Source organism: Rutidosis leptorrhynchoides, chromosome 2 (assembly GCF_046630445.1).
Source record: "Rutidosis leptorrhynchoides isolate AG116_Rl617_1_P2 chromosome 2, CSIRO_AGI_Rlap_v1, whole genome shotgun sequence".
In the NCBI taxonomy this organism is placed as follows: Eukaryota; Viridiplantae; Streptophyta; class Magnoliopsida; order Asterales; family Asteraceae; genus Rutidosis; species Rutidosis leptorrhynchoides.
The window spans coordinates 275,313,406-275,326,898 of NC_092334.1; positions in this window are offsets into that span (position 1 = coordinate 275,313,406).

Sequence of the window (13,493 nt, forward strand, 5' to 3'; positions counted from 1 at the left end):
GTTAAGTAAAAGAAAATCCTCAACCAACCGACCAAGGTTAATTATGGTCAATGGTGTTTCCGCCAAGGAAGCAAAATATTGGGAGGATTACCAATTCTCCGATGAATCGGATTCCGACGAGAATTCCGATGATGTTATAGAAATTACCCCAACTGAATTTAAAAAGGCAAAAGAAAATAATAAGGGAAAGGGCATAAAAATAGAAAAATCTAATTCCAACCCCGATGAACTTTATATGTATCGTCAACCCCCGAAGTCCTTAAGTTGTAACAATGACCCGGGAACCTCTAAACCACCAGGTTTTTCTAAACCAATGTGGATTACGACGGCTCGTATTAGGGGAACATCATATATTCCTAGAAACTTGGCAAAACGATATATATGTATATATTGTTATAGGTTTTTAAACTTGATATATATGTATATATTGTTATAGGTTTGTGAATCAACCAGTGGCCAAGTCCTACTTCCCGACGAAGTAAAAATCTGTGAAAGTGAGTTATAGTCCCACTTTTAAAATCTAATATTTTTGGGATGAGAGTACATGCAGGTTTTATAAATGATTTACAAAATAGACACAAGTACGTGAAACTACATTCTATGGTTGAATTATCGAAATCGAATATGCCCCTTTTTATTAAGTCTGGTAATCTAAGAATTAGGGAACAGACACCCTAATTGACGCGAATCCTAAAGATAGATCTATTGGGCTTAACAAACCCCATCCAAAGTACCGGATGCTTTAGTACTTCGAAATTTATATCATATCCGAAGGGTGTCCCGGAATGATGGGGATATTCTTATATATGCATCTTGTTAATGTCGGTTACCAGGTGTTCACCATATGAATGATTTTTATCTCTATGTATGGGATGTGTATTGAAATATGAAATCTTGTGGTCTATTATTATGATTTGATATATATAGGTTAAACCTATAACTCACCAACATTTTTGTTGACGTTTTAAGCATGTTTATTCTCAGGTGATTATTAAGAGCTTCCGCTGTCGCATACTTAAATAAGGACGAGATTTGGAGTCCATGCTTGTATGATATTGTGTAAAAACTGCATTCAAGAAACTTATTTTGTTGTAACATATTTGTATTGTAAACCATTATGTAATGGTCGTGTGTAAACAGGATATTTTAGATTATCATTATTTGATAATCTACGTAAAGCTTTTTAAACCTTTATTGATGAAATAAAGGTTATGGTTTGTTTTAAAATGAATGCAGTCTTTGAAAAACGTCTCATATAGAGGTCAAAACCTCGCAACGAAATCAATTAATATGGAACGTTTTTAATCAAATAGAACGGGACATTTTAGTTGGTATCAGAGCGTTGGTCTTAGAGAACCAGAATTTTGCATTAGTATGTCTTATCGAGTTTGTTAGGATGCATTAGTGAGTCTGGACTTCGACCGTGTTTACTTGAAAAATGATTGCTTAACAAATTTTGTTGGAAACTATATATTTTTAACATGTGAATATTATGTGATATATTAATCTCTTAACGCGTTTGATATTATGTGATAGATGTCTACCTCTAGAACAAGTCCCATTGAATCACCTAATAATAATGAAGAGTCAAATGTAAATTGGAATGATTCGTGGACTGATTCACAAGTTCCCGAAGAGGAACCGGAAGAAGAGTCGGAACCGGAAGAAGAATCGGAACCGGAAGAAGAATCGGAACTGGATGAAGAAATAGAACCGGTGGGGGAAATAATAAAATGGTTAAGTAAAAGAAAATCCTCAACCAACCGACCAAGGTTAATTATGGTCAATGGTGTTTCCGCCAAGGAAGCAAAATATTGGGAGGATTACCAATTCTCCGATGAATCGGATTCCGACGAGAATTCCGATGATGTTATAGAAATTACCCCAACTGAATTTAAAAAGGCAAAAGAAAATAATAAGGGAAAGGGCATAAAAATAGAAAAATCTAATTCCAACCCCGATGAACTTTATATGTATCGTCAACCCCCGAAGTCCTTAAGTTGTAACAATGACCCGGGAACCTCTAAACCACCAGGTTTTTCTAAACCAATGTGGATTACGACGGCTCGTATTAGGGGAACATCATATATTCCTAGAAACTTGGCAAAACGAACCAAAACCGAAGAAGAAGAAGAAACAAGCGAGTCGGAATAAGATAGTTGTATTCGTGTGGTGTAATATATGTAATATAGTGTGCTTATGCTTTATGATATATGTAAAAATTGCTTGTATTAATAAGTATTTTTTTTTATGAATCTAACTCTTATCTATTTTATAGTATAAAAACACAAAATGGATAGACAACCCAATATTTTAAGAGACCTACCCGGAGACATGATTGATGAAATCTTGTCTAGAGTCGGTCAGAATTCTTCGGCACAACTATTTAAGGCGAGATCAGTTTGTAAGACATTCGAAGAACGTTCCAAGAATGCCTTGGTTTATAAAAGGCTTTCGTTTGAAAGATGGGGGATATCACATTGGGAAATCCATAAGTTACGATGTGTTTACTTTGACGCATATATTGCGGTGAACCCAAATGCTATTTTACGCAATGGGTTAAGAAATTATTTTGACTCAATATATCCGAATATTGGACTTCGTGATTTAGAAAAAGCGGCTAACATGCAACATAAAGAAGCATGTTATGCTTACGGATTAGTAATGTTCGCTTCTCACCAAAGTGAGAACAAGAACATCGGGCTACAACTATTAAACAAAACGTTCCCACAAGTGACGGAGTCGGTAATTGGGGTAAGAAAAGAGGTTTTTAGATTGTTACGGGACTGTTGGACATTACGTAACCCTCGTCCCTTTGACGACGTTACAACACGCTGTCTTATCAACGGCCATAACCGTTATGTTCCACAAGACCAAGGATGGGAAGTAATCCTAGTAAAACCAGAATGCATGACTTATTTCTGGACGTATGAATTACGTGTCTTTATTGCCTTTGCTGAACGACTTGTGTACTAGCTAGAATTATCTTCACAACCATCTTGTATCAAATTTATTGTGTGCTATATTTCATGCTATATGTAAAATAAGCGGTATTGTAAGTTTGTAAAATATTGTGTAAAAGTTTGAACGCGAAATATTATTATAATCAGTTTTTCATATAGAATTGTAGTAGTTGAATTGTATATTAGCTACTAAGTATGAACTTAACGGGTAGGTACTACCCGAATTTAAACTTATAAAACGCTAATATGAAGAAAAAGCTTTTATAAATGAGTTCATATTATGCTACGAAATACTATTAACTACTCTTAATATTCTGTATGATTAACTTGTTCCATTTGACTATTTTGAAGGAAATGGCACCGACTACTCGACACACCGTGAATATGAATGAAGAGGAATTCCGTACTTTTCTAGCTTCAAACATAGCCGCAGTACAGGCTGCGCTACATACCAACAATAACCTAGGATCTAGCAGTACAGGAAATCGTGTAGGATGCACCTACAAAGAATTTACTGCCTGCAAACCTTTGGAATTTGATGGAACCGAAGGACCGATCGGATTGAAACGGTGGACCGAGAAGGTCGAATCGGTGTTTGCCATAAGTAAGTGTACTGAAGAGGACAAAGTGAAGTACGCTACGCATACCTTCACAGGTTCTGCGTTAACATGGTGGAATACCTATCTAGAGCAAGTGGGAGAAGACGATGCGTACGCACTACCGTGGTCAGCATTCAAGCACTTGATGAACGAGAAGTACCCTCCCAGAACCGAGGTCAATAAGCTCAAGACAGAACTTAGAGGGTTACGAACCCAAGGATTTGATATTACCACGTACGAAAGACGATTCACAGAATTGTGCCTATTGTGTCCGGGAGCATTCGAAGATGAGGAAGAGGAGATCGACGCGTTTGTGAAAGGATTACCGGAAAGAATCCAAGAAGATATAAGTTCACATGAGCCCGCCTCCATACAACAGGCATGTAGAATGGCTCACAAACTAGTGAACCAGATTGAAGAAAGAATTAAAGAACAGACTGCTGAAGAGGCCAATGTGAAGCAAGTCAAAATAAAGTGGGAGGAAAACGGTGATAAGAATCACCAATACAACAACAACAGCAATTACAATAATAATCGCAGCAATTATCCCAACAATCGCAACATCAATCGCAACTACAACAAATGGCCCAACAACAACAACAACAACAACAGCAACTACAACAATCATCCCAACAACAATAATAACCGCAATAACAACAACAATCAGAAGCAGCTATGCCAAAGGTGTGAAAAGTATCACTCGGGGTTCTGCACCAAATTTTGCAACAAGTGTAAAAGAAATGGTCATAGCGCTGCGAAGTGTGAGGTCTACGGACCAGGGGGTAATAGAACGAAAGGAACAAATGGTGTCAGAACGAGTAATGGAGGAGCAAGTAGTGTCGGAGCAAGTTATGCCAATGTAGTTTGTTATAAATGTGGAAAACCGGGCCACATTATTAGAAATTGCCCGAACCAGGAGAACACGAATGGACAAGGCCGCGGAAGAGTTTTCAATATTAATGTGGCAGAGGCACAAGAAGACCCGGAGCTTGTTACGGGTACGTTTCTTATTAACAATAAATCTGCTTACGTTTTATTTGATTCGGGTGCGGACAGAAGCTATATGAGTAGAGATTTTTGTGCTAAATTAAGTTGTCCATTGACGCCTTTGGATAGTAAATTTTTACTCGAATTAGCAAATGGTAAATTAATTTCAGCAGATAATATATGTCGGAATTGAGAAATTAAACTGGTTAGCGAAACATTTAAGATTGATTTGATACCAGTAGAGTTAGGGAGTTTTGATGTGATAATCGGTATGGTCTGGTTGAAAGAAGTGAAAGCAGAGATCGTTTGTTACAAAAATGCAATTCGCATTATACGAGAAAAAGGAAAACCCTTAATGGTGTACGGAGAAAAGGGCAACACGAAGCTACATCTTATTAGTAATTTGAAGGCACAAAAACTAATAAGAAAAGGTTGCTATGCTGTTCTAGCACACGTCAAGAAAGTACAAACTGAAGAAAAGAGCATCAATGATGTTCCCATTGCAAAAGAATTTCCCGATGTATTTCCGAAAGAATTACCGGGATTACCCCCACATCGATCCGTTGAATTTCAAATAGATCTTGTACCAGGAGCTGCACCAATAGCTCGTGCTCCTTACAGACTCGCACCCAGCTAGATGAAAGAACTGCAAAGCCAATTACAAGAACTTTTAGAGCGTGGTTTCATTCGACCAAGCACATCACCGTGGGGAGCTCCTGTTTTGTTTGTCAAGAAGAAAGATGGTACATTCAGGTTGTGTATCGACTACCGAGAGTTGAACAAACTTACCATCAAGAACCGCTACCCACTACCGAGAATCGACGACTTATTTGATCAACTACAAGGCTCGTCTGTTTATTCAAAGATTGACTTACGTTCCGGGTATCATCAAATGCGGGTGAAAGAAGATGATATTCCAAAGACTGCTTTCAGAACACGTTACGGTCATTACGAGTTTATGGTCATGCCATTTGGTTTAACTAATGCACCAGATGTGTTCATGGACCTTATGAACCGAGTGTGTGGACCATACCTTGACAAGTTTGTCATTGTTTTCATTGATGACATACTTATTTACTCAAAGAATGACCAAGAACACGGTGAACATTTGAGAAAGGTGTTAGAAGTATTGAGGAAGGAAGAATTGTGCGCTAAGTTTTCAAAGTGTGCATTTTGGTTGGAAGAAGTTCAATTCCTCGGTCACATAGTGAACAAAGAAGGTATTAAGGTGGATCCGGCAAAGATAGAAACTGTTGAAAAGTGGGAAACCCCAAAAACTCCGAAACACATACGCCAGTTTTTAAGACTAGCTGGTTACTATAGAAGGTTCATCCAAGACTTTTCCAGAATAGCAAAACCCTTGACTGCATTAACGCATAAAGTGAAGAAATTTGAATGGAATGATGAACAAGAGAAAGCGTTTCAGTTATTGAAGAAAAAGCTAACTACGGCACCTATATTGTCATTGCCTGAAGGGAATGATGATTTTGTGATTTATTGTGACGCATCAAAGCAAGGTCTCGGTTGTGTATTAATGCAACGAACGAAGGTGATTGCTTATGCGTCTAGACAATTGAAGATTCACGAACAAAATTATACGACGCATGATTTGGAATTAGGCGCAGTTGTTTTTGCATTAAAGACTTGGAGGCACTACTTATATGGGGTTAAAAGTATGATATATACCGACCACAAAAGTCTTCAACACATATTTAATCAGAAACAACTGAATATGAGGCAGCGTAGGTGGATTGAATTATTGAATGATTACAACTTTGAGATTCGTTACCACCCGGGGAAGGCAAATGTGGTAGCCGATGCCTTGAGCAGGAAGGACAGAGAACCCATTCGAGTAAAATCTTTGAATATAATGATTCATAATAACCTTACTACTCAAATAAAGGAGGCGCAACAAGGAGTTTTAAAAGAGGGAAATTTAAAGGATGAAATACCCAAAGGATCGGAGAAGCATCTTAATATTCGGGAAGACGGAACCCGGTATAGGGCTGAAAGGATTTGGGTACCAAAATTTGGAGATATGAGAGAAATGGTACTTAGAGAAGCTCATAAAACCAGATACTCAATACATCCTGGAACGGGGAAGATGTACAAGGATCTCAAGAAACATTTTTGGTGGCCGGGTATGAAAGCCGATGTTGCTAAATACGTAGGAGAATGTTTGACGTGTTCTAAGGTCAAAGCTGAGCATCAGAAACCATCAGGTCTACTTCAACAACCCGAAATCCCGAAATGGAAATGGGAAAACATTACCATGGATTTCATCACTAAATTGCCAAGGACTGCAAGTGGTTTTGATACTATTTGGGTAATAGTTGATCGTCTCACCAAATCAGCACACTTCCTACCAATAAGAGAAGATGACAAGATGGAGAAGTTAGCACGACTGTATTTGAAGGAAGTCATCTCCAGACAGGGAATACCAATCTCTATTATCTCTGATGGGGATGGCAGATTTATTTCAAGATTCTGGCAGACATTACAGCAAGCATTAGGAACTCGTCTAGACATGAGTACTGCCTATCATCCACAAACTGATGGGCAGAGCGAAAGGACGATACAAATGCTTGAAGACATGCTACGAGCATGTGTTATTGATTTCGGAAACAGTTGGGATCTACATCTACCGTTAGTAGAATTTTCCTACAACAACATCTACCATTCAAGCATTGAGATGGCGCCGTTTGAAGCACTTTATGGTAGAAAGTGCAGGTCTCCGATTTGTTGGAGTGAAGTGGGGGATAGACAGATTACGGGTCCGGAGATTATACAAGAAACTACCGAGAAGATCATCCAAATTCAACAACGGTTGAAAACCGCCCAAAGTCGACAAAAGAGCTACGCTGACATTAAAAGAAAAGATATAGAATTTGAAATTGGAGAGATGGTCATGCTTAAAGTTGCACCTTGGAAAGGCGTTGTTCGATTTGGTAAACGAGGGAAATTAAATCCAAGGTATATTGGACCATTCAAGATTATTGATCGTGTCGGACCAGTAGCTTACCGACTTGAGTTACTTCAACAACTCGTGGCTGTACATAACACTTTCCACGTCTCGAATTTGAAGAAATGTTTTGCTAAAGAAGATCTCACTATTCCGTTAGATGAAATCCAAATCAACGAAAAACTCCAATTCATCGAAGAACCCGTCGAAATAATGGATCGTGAGATTAAAAGACTTAAGCAAAACAAGATACCAATTGTTAAGGTTCGATGGAATGCTCGTAGAGGACTCGAGTTCACCTGGGAGCGTGAATATCAGATGAAGAAGAAATACCCGCATCTATTTCCAGAAGATTCGTCAACACCTTCAACAGCTTAAAATTTCGGGACGAAATTTATTTAACGGGTAGGTACTGTAGTGACCCGAACTTTTCCATGTTTATATATATTAATTGAGATTGATATTTACATGATTAAATGTTTCCAACATGTTAAGCAATCAAACTTGTTAAGACTTGATTAATTGAAATAGGTTTCATATAGACAATTGACCACCCAAGTTGACCGGTGATTCACGAACGTTAAAACTTGTAAAAACTATATGATGACATATATATGGTTATATATATAGTTAACATGATATTATGATAAGTAAACATATCATTAATTATATTAACAATGAACTACATATGTAAAAACAAGACTACTAACTTAATGATTTTGAAACGAGACATATATGTAACGATTATCGTTGTAACGACATTTAATGTATATATATCATATTAAGAGATATTCGTACATCATAATATCATGATAATATAATAATTTAAAATCTCTTTTGATATTATAAACATTGGGTTAACAACATTTAACAAGATCGTTAACCTAAAGGTTTCAAAACAACATTTACATGTAACGACTAACGATGACTTAACGACTCAGTTAAAATGTATATACATGTAGTGTTTTAATATGTATTCATACACTTTTGAAAGACTTCAAGACACTTATCAAAATACTTCTACTTAACAAAAATGCTTACAATTACATCCTCGTTCAGTTTCATCAACAATTCTACTCGTATGCACCCGTATTCGTACTCGTACAATACACAGCTTTTAGATGTATGTACTATTGGTATATACACTCCAATGATCAGCTCTTAGCAGCCCATGTTAGTCACCTAACACATGTGGGAACCATCATTTGGCAACTAGCATGAAATATCTCATAAAATTACAAAAATATGAGTAATCATTCATGACTTATTTACATGAAAACAAAATAACATATCCTTTATATCTAATCCATACACCAACGACCAAAAACACCTACAAACACTTTCATTCTTCAATTTTCTTCATCTAATTGATCTCTCTCAAGTTCTATCTTCAAGTTCTAAGTGTTCTTCATAAATTCCAAAAGTTCTAGTTTCATAAAATCAAGAATACTTTCAAGTTTGCTAGCTCACTTCCAATCTTGTAAGGTGATCATCCAACCTCAAGAAATCTTTGTTTCTTACAGTAGGTTATAATTCTAATACAAGGTAATAATCATATTCAAACTTTGGTTCAATTTCTATAACTATAACAATCTTATTTTAAGTGATGATCTTACTTGAACTTGTTTTCGTGTCATGATTCTGCTTCAAGAACTTCGAGCCATCCAAGGATCCATTGAAGCTAGATCCATTTTTTTCTTTTCCAATAGGTTTATCCAAGGAACTTAAGGTAGTAATGATGTTCATAACATCATTCGATTCATATATATAAAACTATCTTATTCAAAGGTTTAAACTCGTAATCACTAGAACATAGTTTAGTTAATTCTAAACTTGTTCGCAAACAAAAGTTAATCCTTCTAACTTGACTTTTAAAATTAACTACACACATTTTATATATCTATATGATATGCTAACTTAATGATTTAAAACCTGGAAACACGAAAAACACTGTAAAACCGGATTTACGCCGTCGTAGTAACACCGCGGGCTGTTTTGGGTTAGTTAATTAAAAACTATGATAAACTTTGATTTAAAAGTTGTTATTCTGATAAAATGATTTTTATTATGAACATGAAACTATATCCAAAAATTATGGTTAAACTCAAAGTGGAATTATGTTTTCTAAAATGGTCATCTAGACGTCGTTCTTTCGACTGAAATGACTACCTTTACAAAAACAACTTGTAACTTATTTTTCCGACTATAAACCTATAATTTTCTGTTTAGATTCATAAAATATAGTTCAATATGAAATCATAGTAATTTGATTCACTCAAAACGGATTTAAAATGAAGAAGTTATGGGTAAAACAAGATTGGATAATTTTTCTCATTTTAGCTACGTGAAAATTGGTAACAAATCTATTCCAACCATAACTTAATCAACTTGTATTGTATATTATGTAATCTTGAGATACCATAGAAACGTATACAATGTTTCGACATATCATGTCGACACATCTATATATATTTCGGAACAACCATAGACACTCTATATGTGAATGTTGGAGTTAGCTATACAGGGTTGAGGTTGATTCCAAAATATATATAGTTTGAGTTGTGATCAATACAGAGATACGTATACACTGGGTCGTGGATTGATTCAAGATAATATTTATCGATTTATTTCTGTACATCTAACTGTGGACAACTAGTTGTAGGTTACTAACGAGGACAGCTGACTTAATAAACTTAAAATATCAAAATATATTAAAAGTGTTGTAAATATATTTTAAACATACTTTGATATATAGGTATATATTGTTATAGGTTCGTGAATCAACCAGTGGCCAAGTCCTACTTCCCGACGAAGTAAAAATCTGTGAAAGTGAGTTATAGTCCCACTTTTAAAATCTAATATTTTTGGGATGAGAGTACATGCAGGTTTTATAAATGATTTACAAAATAGACACAAGTACGTGAAACTACATTCTATGGTTGAATTATTGAAATCAAATATGCCCCTTTTTATTAAGTCTGGTAATCTAAGAATTAGGGAACAGACACCCTAATTGACGCGAATCCTAAAGATAGATCTATTGGGCTTAACAAACCCAATCCAAAGTACCGGATGCTTTAGTACTTCGAAATTTATATCATATCCGAAGGGTGTCCCGGAATGATGGGGATATTCTTATATATGCATCTTGTTAATGTCGGTTACCAGGTGTTCACCATATGAATGATTTTTATCTCTATGTATGGGATGTGTATTGAAATATGAAATCTTGTGGTCTATTATTATGATTTGATATATATAGGTTAAACCTATAACTCACCAACATTTTTGTTGACGTTTTAAGCATGTTTATTCTCAGGTGATTATTAAGAGCTTCCGCTGTCGCATACTTAAATAAGGACGAGATTTGGAGTCCATGCTTGTATGATATTGTGTAAAAACTGCATTCAAGAAACTTATTTTGTTGTAACATATTTGTATTGTAAACCATTATGTAATGGTCGTGTGTAAACATGATATTTTAGATTATCATTATTTGATAATCTACGTAAAGCTTTTTAAAACTTTATTGATGAAATAAAGGTTATGGTTTGTTTTAAAATGAATGCAGTCTTTGAAAAACGTCTCATATAGAGGTCAAAACCTCGCAACGAAATCAATTAATATGGAACGTTTTTAATCAAATAGAACGGGACATTTCACCTAATAAGTCGATTGCCATCTCAATAATTCTGCTGTCTTAACCATAGGGAAGAGTATGAAAGGGTTACAACAAATACGATGATTAGGATGGTGCTATGGTGACGATATTAATGAGGTTTGATGATGATAAGGATTAATATGATTATGGTGAGATGAAGCTTAATGGTGATTATGATAATGTTATGATATTAGATGATGAAAGGATGATAATTATGATGATAGCAATGAAAATACATAATGATAGATGATTAAAAATATTTGCTGTTATGATCAATGATTTGAATTGGTCGATTGAATTTTGAAGAAGAAATAGAAGACAGGAGGAAGGGGTTATATAGTTTTGGTTTAGGATATTAATCAGAAAAACAGAAAATGGTTCAGTGGTGTGGGTGTGTTTGTGTCAACCGAGAGGTCTCGGGTTCGAGCCTGGACATAGGCATTTTCTTTTTGAAACATTTTCGTGAGGTAGTTTTATTTTTTATTATTATTATTATTATTATTATTATTATTATTATTATTATTATTATTATTATTATTATTATTATTATTATTATTATTATTAATATTATTATTATTATTATTATTATCATTATTAGAATTAGTATAGTATTATCCTAACTAAAAATATCATTATTTTTACTACTAGTATTATTAAAAATTATTACTATTATTATTATTATTATTATTATTATTATTATTATTATTATTATTATTATTATTATTATTATTATTATTATTATTATTATTATTATTATTACAAGCTAATACAATTTTTTTATTAATATTATTTTACCAAATAACAATTAAGTTACATAAAACAATATATAATACATATAACATATAATTTACTAAAATAACAAGTATATCACTAATAATATAAAACTTCGTTCGATGTCAATTATATGTTTTAATAAATATACAAATGATATAGGTTCGTGAATCCGAGGCCAACCCTGCATTGTTCTGTTATTCAATGTCGTCGTATATATTTTTACTACAAAATACAGTAGGTGAGTTCATTTGAATCCCTTTTACTCTTTACATTTTTGGGACTGAGAATACATGCGCTGTTTTTACAACTGCTTTATTAAATGCCTTTGAAATATATTTTGAACTGCGAATACATGCAAATGCTTTATTAACTGTTTTACAATATCTATATGCGTGAGTTTCATTTGCTCCCCCTTTAAATGCTTTTGCAATATATATTTTTGGGACTGAGAATACATGCGCCGCTTTTATAAATGTTTTACGAAATAGACACAAGTAATCGAAACTAAATTCTATGGTTGGATTATCGAATCGAATATGCCCTTTTTATTAAGTCTGGTAATCTAAGAATTAGGGAACAGACACCCTAATTGACACGAACTCTAAAGATAGATCTATCGGGCCCAACAAGCCCCATCCAAAGTACCTGATGCTTTAGTACTTCGAAATTTATATCATGTCCGAAGGAGGATCCCGGAATGATGGGGATATTCTTATATGCATATTGTGAATGTCGGTTACCAGGTGTTCAATCCATATGAATGATATTTTTATCTCTATGCATGGGACGTTTTTTTTATGAGAATTGGAAATATGAAATCTTGTGGCCTATTAAAATTATGAAATGATTGTTTACGATAAACTAATGAACTCACCAACCTTTTGGTTGACACTTTAAAGCATGTTCATTCTCAGGTATGAAAGAAATCTTCCGCTGTACATTTGCTCATCTTAGAGATATTACTTGGAGTCATTCATGACATATTTCAAAAGACGTTTCATTCGAGTCGTTGAATTCTTCAAGATTTTTATTAAATCAAATATAGCTGGATGTATTATGAAATGGTATGCATAATGTCAACTTTCGATGAAAAGAAAGTTTGTCTTTTAAAAAATGAATGCAATGTTTGTAAAATGTATCATATAGAGGTCAAATACCTCGCGATGAAATCAACTATTGTGAATCGTTTATAATCGATATGGACTTCGTCCGGATAGATTAGGACGGGTCGCTTAAAAATCCGATTTAGATGATGAATTAGTGAGTTGGTTGAAGTTGATGTTCTTGGTGACTAGAGAGAAAAAGGAAGTAGGAGATAGATGGAAATGAATGGTGGAAAGAGTGGGTTGACTAGTTGACCTAGTCAACTAGTTTGCCACTTGGCAACTTCGGTCCCTCAATTTTGAAAGCGGGTGTGTGAATTAACCAAACGAATATTTTAAAAACGTTCGAGTAACCGAGAGATGTTATAATTAAATAGCAGAAATATTATGAACGTTAGTCAATGAAAACTACGAATTTAAATAACGAAAGGTATTATTAAAAAA